Genomic DNA, 20,081 nt, shown 5'->3' on the forward strand with positions numbered 1-20,081 from the left:
CCTGCAAATTTATTTACAATTTTCTAAAATCAACTGGCAAGGACTAGGACTGCTGCCAGAACATGCCTTAACATCAAAAGTCTCCTCATTCTCCATCAGCACCTGCTTAATTGAGGCTGTAGAAAAAGTGTCTGCTGCTTTCCCTCTGTTCAGTGGTGAAAAGAAACTGCCTTTGCATTTGATAAGCTGGAAAAAGTTGAAATATTTGACTGTTAGGTAGAAGACCATCCAGTGAATGTGAACCCAATAATGACACTGTTTCATGTGTTTCTTCACAGAAATCTTCATAGATACACGCTGTGCTCTTTCAAAAGCCAAAGAAATTACCTCCTTTTCTAGTTAGCTGTATTACTGTTTAGTTTCTGAGAGGCAAACCTGTTAGTGACTTTTCATTTTACCATAATACCTGCAAAGATATTTTTTCTGGAGGAAAAATTATTTCATGCTGTATTACTGGACCTGTTGGCAGGCAGAAATAGTGAGCCTCGCCTTCCCTTTCCTTAGCAGAGGATTTGTTGAGAAAACAGCCCATCTTGCTATGCAATTGCATTGATGTTAAAAGAGACATAATGACTCTGGGATACGTATCATGGGTGCTGTTAACTGTGGTGTTAAATGACAAAAAGATGAAAAACATATTAACAAATGCTTTAGCCAGAATATCCACCTGTTGTAAGATAAAGAAGGGAACTTAGAGCTATAAATTATTCCATTAATTGGCCTTACAACTACACATTTCAAAGGAGGCATCCAGCAGCTGCTGTTCTCTACATACACTGGATTAGTTTTTCACCTCTGAAGACACTGAAATAGTATGCTGTGCCTGCACTGACCTAAGAGCAACCCTCTCAGAGAGGGCTAATGGTTTTGCTTCCAGTCCTGTCAGGTTATTTTCTGTGCCCTGTACTGTCCGCCTTCAGCACAAGGACTGCTGACCCAGCCGAGTCCTGCCAAACAGGGCTGCACAGACCAGAGATGGGACATGGCAGGAGAGGTGCTAGGACAGGGTGAGGGCAGCAGCAGTGGTGGATCACCCAGGGAAGCCCTGAGGGGTGGTGACATGGGTATGAACACATTCACCCTTGTCGTGTCCCCCACATCACTGGGCAAGACTGTCCGGAGCCCTGCTGACCCGGCAAGGTGGAATAGCTGCCTCAGCCACCTCAACAGCTCCACCTCAGCAAGCCCTGAGCCATGTCCTGCTGCCTTCCACTCCCTCTGGGTGCACACCATGGACCTCCCACCCCAGTGGAAGAGCTGACACTGGTGGGAAGGAGAGCAGTGCTCTGGTTGGGTGGGAGAGAAACGTCAGGGAACTTCTGCCCTTTGGGAGCAAAAATGTAGCTTCCCAGTCCCATCCTGGGTTTGCCCTGCATGAAGACCCATGGTATGAGGGATATTTGCAGTGTTACTTGATGCATGGTTTTATCCGAGAGCCTGGGATCACAATGGTAGATTTGCCTATCAGTCAGACTTAAATATATAGGGGATTAAGGCTTTGATTCAGGAAAACATTTCAACAAGAAGTCACGTCTTTAGCAGAAAAACACTTCAAGGGCTACGCTGAATCTGTAATAAACCATTTTCTTTGATACTGTAAAATCTCTGTCAAGAAAAGTAGATTTCTAAATGTCTCTAACTGCACTAGCTTATGCAGTTAGAACAATGGAAGAAGAAAAAATGCTATTAGAAGGGAAATTAAAAGTATATGGCACTTATCAGAAACATTTAAAATATATTTAAATATGGAAAGCTGTGTCATAATCCTTAATCAGTCACTACAGATCTGAAATTCCCATCAAATGCTGATGGACGTTTTGTTTTAGTGATGACTGCACAACTCTGCCCTCCTAATGGCACGGTCAGGTCTACAATCACAGAGCCTTTACTCTAGACACTTCTAACAAATAGCTTTACCAGAGGCTAGTTTTTTCCCTCTTCACTTTTTTCTTAAGCTTCTTCTGTAGTTTTGAAACTTCGAGTCTTCCTACTTTTATACTCAAATCTTATTAGACACAACTATATAGAACTGAAGGATGAGCTAATCCTTTCTTTTGATAGAGGAAGGTATAAACCAAACCAACTGGCTGGTATGTAAAGCCAGAAAAAATAAAATATATATCTTTGAGTATGATTATGCATTGGAACAGACTAACATGGGACACAGCAAATTCTCTTCTAGAAGTTTTTAAATCAAGACTAGATCCTTTTCTGAAAATAGACTTTAACCAAGAAATGCATTATTGAAGGAAATTGGATGAAGTTTAGTTGCCTCTGTTATGGAGAGGGTCAGATAAGATGATACTAATGGCCTTTTCCAGCTTTAGAATTGCCGAGTGCTTTATTGAATGAGCAAGAGAGTGAATTTTAAGTACTCAGTTATTTTAAATGGAAACTCCCTTGCATAATGTGGCACTGTATTTTCTCCTGCAGTACCTGATGAAATTGTTCCTTCCCAAAGATAAACAAGGCAGTATGTCAGTTTTCCACAGGCTCTTTAAAATGAGTAACGCACCACTCAAAGCGGTCTTTTTTTTGTTTATTTCTGGCACAAAAATGATGAGGACCTCTTAAGGTATTTCTAGAAAAATCACATTTTCGTAAAGTATGCATTATTTTCCGACAGCAGGATTTAAGAATAGATAGTAATTACTCTGTATGCATATATGTCACTGACATTTTGAAAGTTTACCTGTTCCTACAGGAGAAGAGATAAGTAGCATAATATTAATCTCATATTTAAGTGAAGAAGGAAACATTTAAAAGCTTATGGGGGGATGGATGACACAGTCACAGATATAGCTGTAACAGAATTCAAAGGGTCATTCCATAATTCTAACTACACCTTTGAAGCAACCTGAGTAGGTATTTAATATTAGGCCTGCTCTTTAGGGAGCGAGCAAACTTTGAGAGGTGTATTGAAGCATTACGCCACTCAAAATGCGAAGTGCCCGGAGGGCCCTGATAGGTGCTCAAGTGGTTGGGGGATGAACATGCCACATCTTCGCACTCCTCACCACCGGTGTCCCTGGGGCTATGCTCTGACCAGAATTATAAAAATACCTTCCCCTGCTGCACAGGGGCTTTGTCTACCTTTGACCAGTTCCCTGAATAACTACAAAGTTGGAAGAAAAAAAGAGATGATACCATGTGGACCAGCTATTGCAGTATTTAAATGTACCACAGGCTGTAACTCTGGCCTCCAGCCCTTCCCGTGAGGGCCCACGACATCTCCCTCCAGCCTGAGGTCTGCTCTGCAACTCCACGTCCATGTTGCAGAAGGGACTGACTCCGGGCCCACGGTTCGAATCCTGTCTGTCGATCTGTTGCCAGGCACTTTATGCGCCAGCAGTTAGATTAGTACCCCCCTAGCAGGAAATTTTTATTGTAGCACAACCCCTCATCAGAGTACTCAAGTGTATTAGACCAGGTAGTGTTAAGGGGGTGGAGGCATTTGCAAGAAGGAGACTGGCTTGTCAAAAAGAGGGAGAATTCACTTACTGAAATAAAATTTCATTGTGCAAAGAAGTTGTAGGTCTGTTTGGATGTGACATGAGTTTAAAGACGGGAAATTCCCTAAGTTTTGCTTCTTAGACAAAGTGCCTTTGCAGGTAACTCCTCTGGTAGCCTGGTCCTTAGCTGCTCCTGCAGACTGTCTGGGAAGTTTTCTGCTCTTGATGTATTAAAAAAGAAGCTTTAACATTAGTTTGGGTAATTTTTGTGCTTTGTTCTTCCAAGTCCTTCTTTTTGGCCACCCTTATTGCATTTTTACATTTAATCTGCCAGAGGGTATGATCCTTTCTATTTATTCCCTTTGGACATGCCTTCAGCCTTTTTAATCTCTTTCTAATGCCTTTCCTTGCTCTGCTGGCCTAACAAAGCTGGCTACCTTTTGCTGTTTCTTCAAGGCTTTCTGAAAAGGTGGTATATACACCTCCATCCGGCTTAGTAGGAACTTAATTAAGTAGGAACTTAATTCTCATAGTTGCCCTTTTTAATTCCTTTTAAAATGCTTCCTCATTTTTGTACAGTTCCCCTTTCCGAAGCTGAGCATATCTGTAATGGATATCACAGATATTTGGTCTCTCTATGTATTGTGCACTGCTCAGGTCCAAGTCAAGGGCTGCATTTTCTCTTATGAGTTCCTCCATGAAATGGAAGTATCTAAAAATTGGCCCGAGTATTACATCCCACTATGATTTTAGCCCAAGGTACATGGGGATAACTGAAGACTCTACCAAATTTCTAGCCTTTACAGCCTCTGTGATCTCACTCAGTCTGGCAGAGCAGCGCAATCGTGGTGCTGGGGTGGCTGGCAGCACACTCTTGGGCCTGGGATTTCCTTCCACATCGGTGCTTTGCTTTTTGGCATGGTGGTTGGTTTGTTGGGGTGGTTTGAGCCAAGAAGCAAGGCTGCATTCTCAGCGGTCTGTGCTGTGTGTGTCAGCTGAGGGAGTGAAGGCAAGCAACACGTTGTCATTGCTGACGAACGTGTGGCAACGTGCACATCTTCCAGGATCAGCACTCACATGTGTGAAACTCCAGCCTGCGCAATAAGCTCACACAGCAGAGCTTCCAGGGGAAAAAGAGAATTGGAGCGGTCCTCCTACATAAAATGTGTTTTCTATATTACTTGTTAAAAAGCAGAACTCAGGTTAAAGACCACAGCTGAGACTTTTATTCTGATAAAGGGATCCAGCTAGCCTGCATTTAGTAAATGGTATTGAGCCAATGCCTCAGAAATTGTAGCCAAGATGACTAAGAAGTCTGTTTGTCCTGGTGCGTGTGAGGTCACAATTTGTGTACTGCAAACAAGGAAACGGGAGAGAAATAGGAGCTTGTCTTGCAATCGCACTGAAACATTTTGGACTGGAAAAGCTTCTTTGAGGGGAAAAATGGGTTAAGTGGCTGATACTTTCCAGAAAACCAGGCACAAACCCTTCTTACAGGTACAACTGCAATTCAGACGGCAGCAGGAATAACACAGGTGTAGGAAAGTCAGTTCAGCATGTTATCAGCCAGAGAAGGGAAAATGAAATCAATTACCTTCGTTGTATTTTTACAGTTTCCCTGAAGCATGGGAGCAGATTACAGAGTGATGGGAAGGGTGCATTTCCTATCAGAAAGAGTGACTGTGCATTTACCTGTATTACAAACATGTGGCCAACTAATGGCACACCTAAACCCACTTCTGTTTCTGCCTCCTTTACCTAATGATAGAAGGAAGTCTTAAGATGCAGTCTTACCTGCAGACCCTTATTAAGATAACAGAAAACTGTCAAATCTGATCTCAATCTTCTTCCTAAAATTTCAGATCCTGAAGGATCAAGATCAAAAGCCCAAACCCAAGCTCTCAGGGTGCCCATCATGTGTGTGACAAGTTTGCCTGGAAATGTGCCAGAAGACCTGTATCAATCAAGTCTGCTCTGAGGCAGTGAAGGGACCTTGCTCAAAATTCCTGACTAATCCAGAAGCGCTTTTATCTAGCGATGACTTTGGGTGTATTTGTATAAATGCAGGAAAGAAGTGAAGACCAGTGCAGTGTTAATATGGATAGGCTAGTTCTGAGGGCTGCTAGTCAGGTGGTAAAATGACACACAAAAATGTAAACTGAAAGTACAGCTACTACTTGCTTAAGTATCAGCAAAACTGTACCATTTACTAGTGTTTTCAAATCTGTGTGAGGGTACATCAGCATCAGTATCCTAACCTCATCCCTATGGAGCTGCCACCGCTGGAGGAGCTGTCAGGTGCCCTCTCTGAAGGGGTGGATGCACAGGGATTCTTTTGCTCAGTAAATCTGAAATCTGAATCTCAATTTCACAGTTGCAAATACAATGAAAAACTATTCAAGTCAAGCTGAATATTTCCCTTGACTTCTAAGTGTTCTTCAAAGCCTCACAAGTTTCTACATGAAACTAGGAAGGATCCCATGTGGCACTGCTGTGATGTGAAGGATGTCCAGGGTTTCTTGTCTCCAACTTTGGATAAACAAATTTAGCAAAGAGTAAGTCAAAAGAGAAATAACCCAAACTGCAGCAAGCCAGCATTTGTTGTGGCGATATCTGGCTGAGGTAATTGCTGCTGTTTAACTGACTTATGCACTATCTTCTTCCTCACTTGAAGAAAGAAGCTATGTAGATGACAAGACCCAGGCAGCTTCAGCATAGAGTAACTGGCAAAGGGAGCAAGCACAGCCATACAGAGTGCTTCCTTCTGATGAGCACTCTGCCACAGTCCTACAAGACCATTTACCGTTCTGGTGACGTTCTCCTGAATTCAGTGGAGTCTTTCACTGGGCAACAGTAAACATGCTTCTTAAATAGTAGCCATATTGTTAACTAATTATCTCCAAGGCTGGAATATGCAGAGCACCAGCTGAACCAACACAGGAAGACTCACGGCATGGGGAGGGGTTGGGTGGAAATGATCAGTTTATGGATGCTTGTTCAGGAAATATCAATAACTCTTGTGACAGCTTGATACCAACTTTGAAAACAAAGAATGAAAATTAATTTATAACTGATAAGCAGAGAAAGCATTTAAAAACCTGGATGGGTTTTTATCCTCATGACTGATCTTAGTCAAGGATTCCAAGAAGCAAAAGCACAAGGTCAAGTAGCGGCTCGACCCCCCTTTATCTCCCCAACAGTGACAAATGGCGAGCTGGAAGGAAAATCACTTCAGACACGTGCATACTTTTCCACAGCTAATCTGAAATTTTACATTTAACTGGTTTTGGAGAATGTGGAATGAAGATGCTGTAGAGAATAATGTATGCTCCAGTGACTTTCCCATAACACAGCAGTAACAAATAGGTAATAAAAGCGTCACAGACATTGACAAAATACAGACTTTATTTCTTTGTTGTGTTTTTGTCCCTAAATATAACTCAATATTGTGGCCATGATCTTTGCTTAATGGTGACCTTCAAGCTTAAAACCAAATTGGACTTGTGGCTACACACACACACACACACGAAGGTGCTCTTCCTTCTGACAGAGAAAACCTAGCAGAGGTAAAAATCCATTTTTCCCACAGGCTTTCTTGTTCAGAAATAGTAAGAATAAAATATCAAACATTTTGGCTTCACTGAGACATTTCTGGGAAGCATCAGAAATACCGTTTTCCTAGCTTCTCCCTGAAGGAGCTAGGGAATCACATCTTTAGCATAGACATCTTTACTCCCAAATGTTTCCACAAGTATTTGTGTTCTGTTTGTTCTCAGTTATTGCTTTTTTTTTTTCAGTGTAAACCATCATATATAGCCTGAATTAAGCAGTCCTTTCTGTTCTCGTATTGTCTAGCTAGTTAACCTGTGGCAGAGACTGAATTATTTAGAATTCAGGAATTTTAGGATCCTCAATATGCACCATCTCTTTCTGGTCCTTTCAATTATCTTTCCTGCCCCTTTCTTTTTTCCCTCCCAAGCTCCTTCTCTGACATGCTTTAAACCATTTCAAGATACAAATCAATGAACAGAGTTATGGAACAAAAAAAAGTCTGTAGTGCTTTGACTATAAATAATACTAAAGAGGTTTTTATTTCAAAGGTTTGAAACATCACAAAAACTAAGGCAAAGAATAAACGTTTTTAGGAGGGAAAAAACAATCAGAGTTTGTCAACGGGGTGGCTCTCCTTCCTCCCACAGGGGGAAAAAAAAAAAAAAAGCTTGCAATGACTTTTCCAAGATTTTTGTTTTTAATATGATTTTGTACCAGGAAAGAACTAGTATGATTAACCTCTAAAAAGGAAGATAAAAAGATTTAAGAAGCCTTTTCTTTGAGACAAACAGTGGTCATCAGTGTAGGTACATTATGAAAGGTCCTGGCAAGATGTGTGTAGGGACGGTTGACGTACTTTAGCCTCTGACTTCCTCGAGGCTGGGATTTAACCCTGGAGAAAAGGGAAGAGATGTGAAAACCTTCTTCTGTGTTGCACTGCAAGTGTTTCTCAGCTCTGATCTGGCACCTCTTCCTTTGGGCAGGATGAGTCAAAGGTTGGAGCCAGTTCTGGCAGTATTTATGGCAAAGATTTTGGGATCCTGATAGCATTCCCTAAAAGCAGATGCTATTTTGAAGGGTGAGGCACTCTATGCTGTACAAGTAAGGAAGTGAATAGATGACAGAAAAAAGGAGACTCCGTATAGGAGGCTCCGTAAGGACACTTTCCTCCTTCGGCAGAAATCAAGCCTGATGACAGCAGCATTTACAGATATTGCTCTGAGATGTCAGTAAACCCCCCCCAGACAACTGCTTGGTGTCTCTGCTGGAACCTGGAGGTGACTTGTGGGCACAGCCTTTCTGTACTTTCTTTCCAGAAGGCTTAATTAACTCCAGCTGGATTTGTGGGAATCCTGAGGATTTTCTCCAGGGGAGCAACCTCTTGGAGCACAAAACCTCTTACAAACACCTGGAGTTTCTGACAGCTGTATCATTATCTCACCTTTTTTGTGAAGCCAGGAGTAAAAGATAAATTTTTTGTGCTGTATGTGTTTCTTCCATACACCATGCTTTTCAGTCACTCTTATACTGAAAACTTCTGTTTCCTTTCTATGTTCTTATCCTGTACATTGCATTTACTGGGGTTTACCTCTGGCTTCAACAAGTGCAGATATAGTTCTTATCTGAATGGCAAAGCACATTTACTTCTGTGAAGCAGCTTTCATACTGCTGCTTCTTCCCCCTGAACCCACAAATGACCGTACTGGTTTTCTTATGGCCCTGTGGAGGGATAGAGGCAGCATATTTCTTTTTGTCTGAGCCCTCATACTCACAGTCATCACTTGGTTTGACTCTGCTCACAGTGGTGTTCAGCTTTTTATTCAGAGGTCTCTCAGCTGTCACTTGCATTCAGAGACTCAAAATATTCTGAACAGCAAACACTCCAGAAGCAGGGAAAGAAAAGGAAATCTTAAAAAGATGGACAGTGAGAGATGGTATCTTGAAGTAAAACTTGCTAGGCTGAAGGCAGTAAGCTTAGTTTCAGGAGTGGAGAACCGTACCCTGCAGCCCAGCAGAAAACCCCATTTTTCTGTAGGACTGAAAGGTGTCTGTCTTGTTCTTGCAGTTCGGCATATGATCCAGTGACACTAAGAGTGGATGTTTTCTGTAACTGTTGTGCCCGCGCTTTTTCATGGTGCCTAGTTTAGCTTTGAAAACATAACCACAAGTGCTACTACAGGCTTAAGAGTTTTATTGCTTGCAGGGTCAGCCAAATGGGAGTTTTCCATGTAAGGAAACCATCTTGAGATGTTGTCTTTCTCAACTCCAGTCTTCATCCAAGGCCTAGAGTTAAAGAGTTACTTGAAGTCCTAGCACAAGCACATGCAAGTATGAGGCAGCATTATCTTCAAACAGCCCCTATCTTGATTACCAGCCAGATTTTCAGGCTGCTCCCTGGAGACACAGCAGGACTAACAGTAAGCAGTAGCTGTTACTTCATATCAGCTCTGCAGTATATTTCAGAAGGGATTGTAAGGCCATGGTACAGAAAGGTTCCTAAGTCAAGAGGAAGTTGTAAGTAAACATACAAAGATGCAGTCAGTCTGCTTTAAGAGTAAAGTTCACTGTAGGGGGCTTTAGGGTCTTCTCCGTATAGACACAACAGAGGTTCAACTTCAGATGAGTACTTGGGGAGATTTCTAACAAGCTCTAAAGACCATGGATGAGTGGCACTGTTCAGATACGACAATCTGATTTGACCATATTTGTAACTCTGATAAAACATTTTTTGTAAATACAAAACTTTGTGCACACTGAACTCCAGCATAATTCTTCATTTTAGAACAATTTCCTGGACAATGCAATGTAGGTAGGACAAGAACTGATAAGAAACCTCAGAGTAAATACAAGATTGTACTCCTTTTCCCACCAAACCACAAAATTTATATAACGTCAGTTTTTAAAGGTTTGCTTCTGTGTGACAGCTTATTCTTCATACACAAAAATAGTTCATGAGCAGCATTTTGGAGGGTTTTCCCACCCGATTCAAGCCATGAAGTGCTAGAAACCTTACAAGGCTGTTCTCTCAGAGCTCATTCCATTCTGGAGCAGGCATGCAAATGTTTGTGTGATTCTGCAGAGTGTATACTTTAGGGATACGAGTTCCCTGACGGAGGAAGTGAGTAACTCGGTTTGAGTTCAGTAGCAGTTACTCATATCCTGTGAGGAGACAAGTGGGAAGGGGGGAAAAAAACACAAGAGGAGGAGGATCTAAGAAAAGAGATGGGGGGAGGGGGGGGCAGGAGATGAGATGACAATCAGTGGAGCCTCAGTGATATGTGGTCCTCACTTATTCTGTCTTTTGCTGGCACAACACAGAGGAATTTATCATAATTGTGAGAATGCAAGTGGTGGGACAGTGAGATGATCCCTGACCGTTATAATTTCCTTGGGTATCTTTTAACATTTTATCTTTCAGTAGCACGTAGAATAATATGAAAATGTTGAATATAGCTTCAAGGTTGTGTTCATAGACAAATGTTATATGTAGGGGGTATGTGTGCCTGTATACATATTTATATGCACAGAGCTATAGGAGGGGATTTGAATTTTTAGGGATAAAAGCTGAAAAACGTGCTTAGGAGTTAACTCATTACTTCATGTTTTACTTCAGGTTTCATCCCTGACTTACCTATTGCTTGATGGATCAAAACCCATAATAACTGTGTGTAATACTTTACAAGAAGAGCCTTTACTATGTGCAGAAATGTGTCACTCGAGTCTAAAGAGCACTTGACCACATACATTCGGGCTTGCCCATTCCAGATTCAGGTACCAAAATGCTGGATTTTGGAAGTGGCCAACAGCCTTAGGCCACTGGTGACAACACCATGGTGGACTCGATGATCCTAAAGGTCTTTTCCAAACTAAACGATCCTATGATATGATAAACAATCCTATGGCAGCTTCCTTTGGGGGGGTGTCCTGGTTTCAGCTGGGATAGAGTTAACTGTCTTCCTAGTAGCTGGTACAGTGCTATGTTTTGAGTTCAGTACGTGAAGAATGCTGATAACACTGATGTTTTCAGTTGTTGCTCAGCAGTGTTTAGACTATAGTCAAGGATTTTTCAGCTTCTCATGCCCAGCCAGGGCACCTGACCCAAACTGGCCAACGGTGTATTCCATACCATGTGACGTCCCATCTAGTTTAGGAACGGGGAAGGGGGGGGCAGGGATTTGCCGCTCGGGGACTGGCTGGGTGTCGGTCGGCGGGTGGTGAGCAATTGCCCTGCACATCATTTGTACATTTCAATCCTTTTATTACTACTGCTGTCATTTTATTAGTGTTATCATTATCATTATTAGTTTCTTCTTTTCTGTTCTATTAAACCGTTCTTATCTCAACCCACGAGTTTTACTTCTTTTCCTGATTTTCTCCCCCATCCCACTGGGTGGGGGGGAGTGAGTGAGTGGCTGCGTGGTGCTTAGTTGCTGGCTGGGGTTAAACCACGACAGGGGGCAGGAACCACCTGTTTCTATAGTGCTCTTACTAAGGCACTCTCTGCTCCTCCAGCAGAGGAGTTTCTCCAGCAGAGTGATTAAGGGATTCAGTCAATGCCCAGGGAAAGCTGGGTGCATTAAAGGCAGGCTTGGATCCAGTCTCCCATGGTGTTTGGGGATGCTAGGGTCTGGCATTTTTGTTCAAGCTTGTGTCACTACTAAGTGTTTTACTGCATAGCGTGCATGGGCCAATAAAGCGAGCTGGCTACAACAGCTTCAGCTGACACTAGCATTCTCTAAAGAAGTCTATAGGTTGGATTCAATTGATTTAGTCCCTTGCTTGGATCATTAATTTCTCCAGTAAGTCCAGGGGCAGACAGGGAGCATGATGAGAAGGCTGATCCATTGCTTCCCATCAGAGGCAGGTCAGAACATGCATAACTTGGAACAAACGGTGTTTAACTAACACATCAGGTTGTGGCCCATACATAAGTGCTGAATCAGGGCCATAAAGAAGGCTAAATCTAATGCACTGTACTTAAAATGCTTCCTGAAAGGTTTTGGAAACCTCCAACATCAACTGAGATTGTGTTCTTAAGAAATGAGTTCAAAATAGGTCAAGGCAGGCTTATTTTTGTATCGTGAAAAAAGCCAGAGTTACTTTAAAAAGTTCAGCAAATTGCTTGCTTACTATTTAAGACCAGCAATGCCACCTGGAAAATACTGTGCCTAAAATCACAGGGGGGACAGAGCTCCTCAATAATATTTTAAAGCAGTTTTAAATCACTGTCACCCCATAACCCACTGCACACACAGCATTTATGCTGGCTGGGAGGGAACTACAAGCTTACAGAAACCTGGACATTCACAAGCAAATATAAGTATTTATAAGGGAGGAAAAAAAAAAAAAGAGGAAGGATGTGGGGAGAGGGATGAAGATCAAAATTATTTTCTTACTCTTTTCTTTCTTTCTCCAAATCCCTTTAGCAAAGAATCCCCCTCCCCAAACCTTGACAATAGCCATGATAAAGCCTGTAGCCAACATGTTTCCGATCTCCTCTGGAAGCCCGTGATTACACATTCTCTCTCCTCACACAGCAGCTCAGTTTTTTTCTGCAGAAAGCACTGCTTACATAGCAGCATGAAGGGGTTTTGAGCAGCAGAGCCAGCTGTGAGGCTGATGGGTTTTGGGAGGATTGCTGTGCCAGGTCCCTGTGGCCAGAGAGCCTTTGAGGGAGCACAGGGAGGTGACAGGGTGAGGGTACCACTAGAGATTGGCAGACAACAAACAGCAAATGTCAGACACCTACAGACTGGTAGAAATATATTGAAACCAGGCAAAAATGGGATGTAAAGAAACGCTTTGCAGAGTTGATGTAGGAAAGGCCGGGTTGAAGGGGAGCATTCACGGGTCTCTCTGCCAAGAGATGAAGGTGGTGAATCCAGTTGCCTTAGCTTAAACTCAAATTAAGTAGAAGGGACAATGGGTCAAAGAGATAAGATGCAGAAAGAATAGGTTAACAAGCAGTTATGTGATGTCTGCAGTATTGTATTATGTTTGTCATCTATCAGTGAGTTCCTCTTCTCCCTCTGTCTCCCATCTTCTGACATTCAGAATAATTTTGCTTTAATTACATACTGCAGCTTAGAATAATCATATTCTTTTTCAGAGTGGTTGGAGAGCATTTAGAAATATTTGAGTCTATTTCTCATGAGTCTGTAAATAGCCTTAACCCATCAGGGTATGGCCCCAGGAGGCAAAGGACAAGCACATAATTCACTGACCAGAAGTAAAGGGTACCAGATTCTCTTCCATATAGACACCCACGCTGGTTCTTAGGCAGCATAAAATCAGCCTTAAGCGGAGAGAAGTTTTTAAAGGATGATATAGTGACCGTGGGACTCAATAACAATACATTGCACACAATGTTCACCTTTTGTTTTCTATTAACTGTTCTTTGTTTATTTACTTTAATTAGCTACCAAATCTAGCTAGCTGTTTCTAGTAGCTTCCTAGTTAAAGTCTGTTACATGAGTATTTAGGTCAAGCCAGCCTACCCTTAAGAGAGACAAGAACTGTATCTATCTGAATGTCTGTGGAGTGAATCTGAGAACTCCCTGAAGTCTTTCAAATGTGATTATTCATCTCCTTGCTCAGCACCTGAAGCTATTTTTAACATTGATATGCCAAAGTAGGTATCTACAAGCCTTTGTGATAAGTAAACAAAGCAGACTTGGGAATGACATAAGTCCACAAAACCCCTGTCCCACTGCCTCTCCAAAAAGACGCTAATGAAAATGTTGTGATTACTGAGAAATGTCTGGTTAGTTTAACCATTAACACAAACTGAACTATTCAACCTTCTTAATAAAGGCAAACTTGTGGGCAGTTCTTGTGGGATGACATTTTCCTCGGGTGACATCATTCTACAATAATTTATTGAAAATGCCATGATGAAACATGCAAGGAGACAAGTATTCTGGCCTTTCCAGACACCTGTGAGTCAGCCTAGACTGCTTTTTCTTCCTCCAAATAGAGACAGTTACAGAGCTAGTTTTCTGAAAGCTGTAGCAGCGACAGAGGCACTAATACAAAAAGTAATTAAAGCATGTTGTTGACATATTCTGGTTCTCTCAACCTTTCAGTTACCCAGGCTTCCCCCCCCCCCCCCAACCTATTCACATTTTGTAATGTTAATTTATTGTATACCTCAATCATTTGCAATATTAAGGCATGCAGGTTTTAAAAACCTGATTAAATTGTTTCACTGTTTTTGCAGTATTATTGTGCTGTCAGCGAGCTGGTGGCACCTCACTGACTGGGCAGGGATGGGGGAGAAAATCAGCATCAGACAGGAAACTCTTTAAAAATACAGGTTTCATACTTTAGTCTAACATCCAAAGCACACTGCAGCTTTGGTGACCCTCGTGCATCTATTCCCAGTGGCAAAGGGACAGACCTGCCCCATTAAACTCCCGCTGAATTACGGTAGGCCCTAGTCCTTCCCTGGTCCTTTTACCCTGTCACACTGCAGGGACAGCTGGCACACGGTGGAGACTCACACCCTGTCTGCATCAGGGAACTCAACTGATTTGTCGCTTGATTGGCTTGCACCATCCTTCAACATGGCATCCGCATTGCATTTGCTAACCTCCACAGTAAAAAAGGCCAGTTTTGTCCAAAGCCAATGGCATTTCATCTGGTGGCCAGCATGAAATGAAGTTGTAACATGGTTCATTGGGTAGATCTACTTAAAGCCACCGTAACGAAGGACACAAGGGAAATCCCTTCCTACTGCTCTGAGGCAAAATGCTGGGTTTAAATGGACAAAGAATAACACCTGTCCCTCCAGATGGGGTATCGGTGCCAGAAGAATGCTTGCATTCTTCCTTCTTTGTGGATAACAAGAGCAGTTTGTTTTAAGACCTGTCTTTATAGCAATTACTTAAAAAAATAATTCAACTTACAAATTACCAAAAGAAGGCAATACAAAGTATACCTTTTTCATCAGGTAAACAGTATACATCTGTTAAATACAGTCAAACTAATCTCGCCCCAAGATCTGTATAGGACCTGTGGTATTTATTCCATTGTTGCTTGCCCAGTTCCTTAATATTTAATTACATTTATTTTGACTTGCCAGGGAACCATGAAATCAAGTTGACAGGACAGTCCCTTGTATGAAAACCTTATATCAGAGAAAAAGCAAGTGGAACTTTAGCAAAGCAAATAGCAGAGGTAGTCACAGCCGTACTTGGCTATTTCACCTGAGTGACAAAAAATAATTCTCTGTCTCTTTATTCCAGTTCAGAATGAATGTGTCTCCTGTTGCAAGATGCTAAGCAGATATTTCACATGTTGGGACACACAATTCAACTAAATGGGTTATTCAAGAGTTTGATTATCAACAAGGGACTACTAAATCCCCATTTTCTTGCTGCAATACTTATTTCCTGCCCTTTCCATCCCACACAGCAATCTTATCCTTGTACATCCTAAGTCCCTAGCTAGCCCCAAAGTTTACTATGTATTATATTGATCCATTTTGACTGAGAGGATTTGAGATTTGAACTTTGGCTACTTACCTTACAGTACAGAGCCTTAACTTTAGGATTACAGACTGTTCTGGAGCGGTGAATCTTTGCATCCCTTTTCTTGATGGAACACTTTTACTCTGTGTATTCATTTGTGCAAGGACTGGAAGCTGCGTCTTTCCTCCTCCCCTTGGGTATGTTGACTCATACTAGAGTATGAGCCACATCTACGCATTCTCAATCTGCCTTTCTGGATTAATGACAATTTGAGTGATTCCAGGCGAGATGAAACACCTTTGAGAGAAAAGCCTGGCATGTGACCTCAAGGATGTTTTACAGAGTGGTGCATAGGGTATCCCCTGAAAACTGTAGCAAAAGTGACCACAAACAGTTTAAACACAGTCTCTACTATAGACTCTTTTACTTCAAAATGCTGTTCTTCTAGACTAGAAGACGGACCTGAAGATTTTGAAAGAAAAGAATCCAGCTTCTGGGGACAGCCCAGGGTGGTCACAAGGAAGGGTGCCTCCTCGCAACCAATTCTGACACATTTCTCTCCTCAGCATAGGTTTATGGAGGGTTAAAATACCAGAACAATGTATTTCTGGCAAGTGCAACAGCTGGCTCTATTGTGTCTGGTATAGGAGTTCCTGAGTACGTCAGGATTATGAATCATAAGTAAAAGAGAGAATTAAGAATTCTGCAGTGCAGTCCCGCACTCCCATTTTTGGGAAAGGACGTTCCCTTGACTTCAGTGGGGTATTGTAATACATCTCTGCGACAGACTGTTAACACCACAGAGGTCAGGTTTTGTGCGTAGGTTAGATCGGAAGTACCATAATAAGGACTAAACATAGGATGAAAATGAAAAGGGCTGCCAAGGTGAGCAAGACTAATTGCACACAACCGCACGGTATTTAGTTCAGAAGCATCCAGTCACACAACCCCAAGCACTGAAACCACAGAACAGCATCTCACACCACAAGGCCACAGCACCAAAGACCAAGAGCCACAAAACTAGAGTACCACAGGTACAAGTGATCAAGGGCACTGTTAAGGTACCCATTCCCCATAGTAGTAAGAAACTTGTTAGATTAAGTGCCTGGATCATCCTAAGAAATAATCCAGTTCCATGCCATAAAGAGGTAAGAAACAATTTTAACAATCCCTGTCACTAAGACTAGGGATGATGTCTTCCTGAACTTAAATTTCAGCATCAGTCTAAGCCTGAACCTGTGGTTCAGACATACCAATGCAGCACCAGGGAGTTTTCAAAGCAAGCTGCAACATTCATGCACCCCACCCATCTCTAGCTGTGTTCACAGTTGGGTTGAAGAAAACCATCACTTTTTGAAAAGCCATAAATCATAACACGACTTGGTCTGAAGACAGGGTAAGTCTGGAAAGTGTACAGTTAACTGCTGAAGTTCAGTTGCCACACCTCAGTGTCAGATGTTATCAACAGAAATGAACCACAAGTTCCCTTTACAAGGCAGACTACAACCTGTTTACACTTGAACTTAATTATTTGAGAAGTTATGTTATTGCAGCTTTATTCTGGCAGCAATCAAGCATAAAGAGCTGTGCAGAGTATGAGCATAATCTTTCTTTTACTGTGGTAAATACTATCACTTAATTACCCTAACTGATCAGATTCGTTTCTGATGCTGCTCCATAGGATTCTTCCTCATACAGTTTACCTGGAATAAATACGGGGTTTTTTACATTTTAGCCTATCCATTTACGGTTTACTCCAAAGCCCAAAGTCAGGACTTCAGATGAGGTCAATATCCACTGTTACACAACAGACAATTATATATGAAAAATATTAAATAAATAACAAGTTACATGGTTAAAGAATACTGGCATCTACAGATGCCTAGCAATTTTCTTAAATCATAAGTACAAGCTCACGACACAACTTTTGTGAAAATTGATCCCTTACTCCCCAGCTCCACCTAAGGTTAAAACACTGCCTTTTAGCATGCCTTACCACCTGAATTCCCTCTCCTGTTAGACAGGCTGGCAGGGATTAATTACTTTTAACTGGTCAATTACAGACCAGGTGGAAGGAACCACACAGCTGAATGTGGCTGTATACTCATTCACCTGCAGCTGCTGCAAAATACCTGGAGAGGAAGCAAGATAGCAAAACAAACACAATTGTTCTTGGCTGAGAAGTAGTAATGCAACAGGTAGAATTACGCTTTGCATGCTTGAGCACACCAAAACAAGTCAGAGCTGCTAATTCTGCCTCGTTAGAGGATTTCACTCCCTCTAAGCACATCAGGGGCTGCCTCCACAGCTTGCTGGAGTCACACGAGGGATTCCCCTTGTCGTTGGTCAGCATCAGCGAGGGCAGGTCCCACTCTGCACTCCTTGTACCTCTGTCTGACACACTGAAAGTCTCAGGACTTTTGTAGCACCTAGGAACTTCAGCTCTCCTTTGCTAACAGTGACTACTAGAGCAGCACGGTTTGGGCTCTTGGATGCCTAAAGCAAGCTGGAACATAACACCCAGATCAACTGTAGGCACCTTTTCATAGCTGGCTCCCACAGTACAAATTAAAACAGTGTAATTTTAACCAGTTGCATAATTTTACATTCAAACTCTGACTTTTGGGGAAGGAGGACCACATTGTGCATCCTTTAGGAATTCAATTTAGGCGTGACTCGGCTTCTACATTCATGAGGCTAAAGGCATGTCCACGCTGCAGCTCCAACCCTCACTGTGCTGCCGTAGGGAAAGCCACATAGTGGGAGTCCCATGACAGAGGAGGTACCTCACCAGGAGGTCCCATGCTAGGTGGACATTATAGACTCACTCACTGCCCTTGAAGTCATCTAAAATGTTTTTTCTTCTTCACTGCAGTGTTTCCCTTCCATCATTTTACACTGTGCCCCTTCCTTTATAAATAACAAACACAGTAAATGTACAGAGAGGCACATGCTCCGCTTTACTGTGCCTAGGACAGTTAGGATGCTTCCTTAGCTTTGCACACACATATAGTCCCACTGAAATAAAGGGTCTGCTTCCTGTCCATCAAATGCCATTTGACAATGGCTGGGCAATTCTGCTGGCTTTTTTACAGCAGAAGTTGGATAAATTATTGCACCCTCACTGCATCCCTGCACAAGAGAAAGCTTTCTGACAGCAGCTTACTGCAATTTTTAAAACACCACCGAGTGAAAACCTCCTTTGTTAAAGCTCCCCTTTCAGCCCCAGGTTCATTAAACACACAGAGTGCTTACTGCCACATGCAGAGAGGTTTATCTAACCACAGAATCTGAAAACTGCGCAGTTTTCAAAACTAATACTTGCTTATGTGGAGTATTTCTCAACTTGAGCATTCAAAATAAAATGACAGGCTGTTAACAGAACCCACCCTTTTTCTGATACCTCTGGAAAGGAAGCAGAGAGAAGGAACTGTATTTGTATCCTGACTGTCCTGACATTTTTCTTTTAACATCCCTCTTCTTCAGCACTGAAATAAAATTTGTGTTCCCCTGTTTTTCCCAACTGAAGGCACCAAGCAAACAGACTGTTACTTCTTCCTATTCACCATTCTGCAGACACCTGCGGAAGCCCCACCTCCACAATCTTAGTACGGTCTTGGTGCAAGAGCCCTCTTCTTTTGAGCTCTTGGCTTCAAAGGTGTCCTTTTTAGGAATATGGCTTCTCTCCCTGGATCATGACTTGGGAACACAATTATGATTTTTCTCTAGCACTCGTGGAGCGTCAATGTGTAGTCAGTTACTTTCCCACACAGCCATAGAATGAAGTACGTTGTTTTCTGAAAGAGGGCTTCTATTTCAATTTTCTCTTTAAGTGGGCAGGGTGGAGAAAGGATGTTTTGCAGCAAAATTGCATAGTCCCTACTCAGCTACAAATTTCCACTTCACAAAATTAATTCATTTAGACCTTCAGTGAAGTGTATAAAGCTAAAGAGACTAAATCCCAGACCCTGGTAATATTTATAGTAAGTAAATATCAACTTAAAATAGATCAGGGGGAAGATCTGTTTGTACTGTTGTGCTATGCTACCTGAGTGCTACCTATAAACAGAAATTCAGAATAAACATGGTGACAGTCTAAACAGTTATAAAATAGATAGACCTTTTGTGCTTAGAGCAGGAGTTGAATGTGCTTGGCTACTTGGCTATACTGGTTGAGTACAGCAGCAGCAAGAATATAAAATTCCTGGTCTGCTTTTTAGCTACCATGAACAAGCAAGATTTCCTACAAAGCTTTCCAAGAAACAAAAATAAACACAAAACCTGCACATAAGTGTGCAAAACCAGCATGTAATAATTTTGAAGCTACACTCCTACAAAGCATGTTACACTAACTATATTAAAAGAGATAAAAACTTCTGGAGGATCATTTCCACCACAGATGCTGCTCATTGCAAGCACGTAAAATACAAGTGGCTGATGTATTTGAAGCATGAAAAAAATACTTCATTTGCAAACTTTGTTTTCAGTGCCCTTTTTTGCTAGAACATAATCCTATGGGTTGGAGGTAAAAAGGTCCTGTCAATCAACAATTTGTTCTTAATAAAAGTCATTCAAACATTCTTCCACAGACTTGAAAGAAAAAGCT

The sequence above is a fragment of the Buteo buteo genome, chromosome 19 (assembly GCF_964188355.1).
Source record: "Buteo buteo chromosome 19, bButBut1.hap1.1, whole genome shotgun sequence".
In the NCBI taxonomy this organism is placed as follows: Eukaryota; Metazoa; Chordata; class Aves; order Accipitriformes; family Accipitridae; genus Buteo; species Buteo buteo.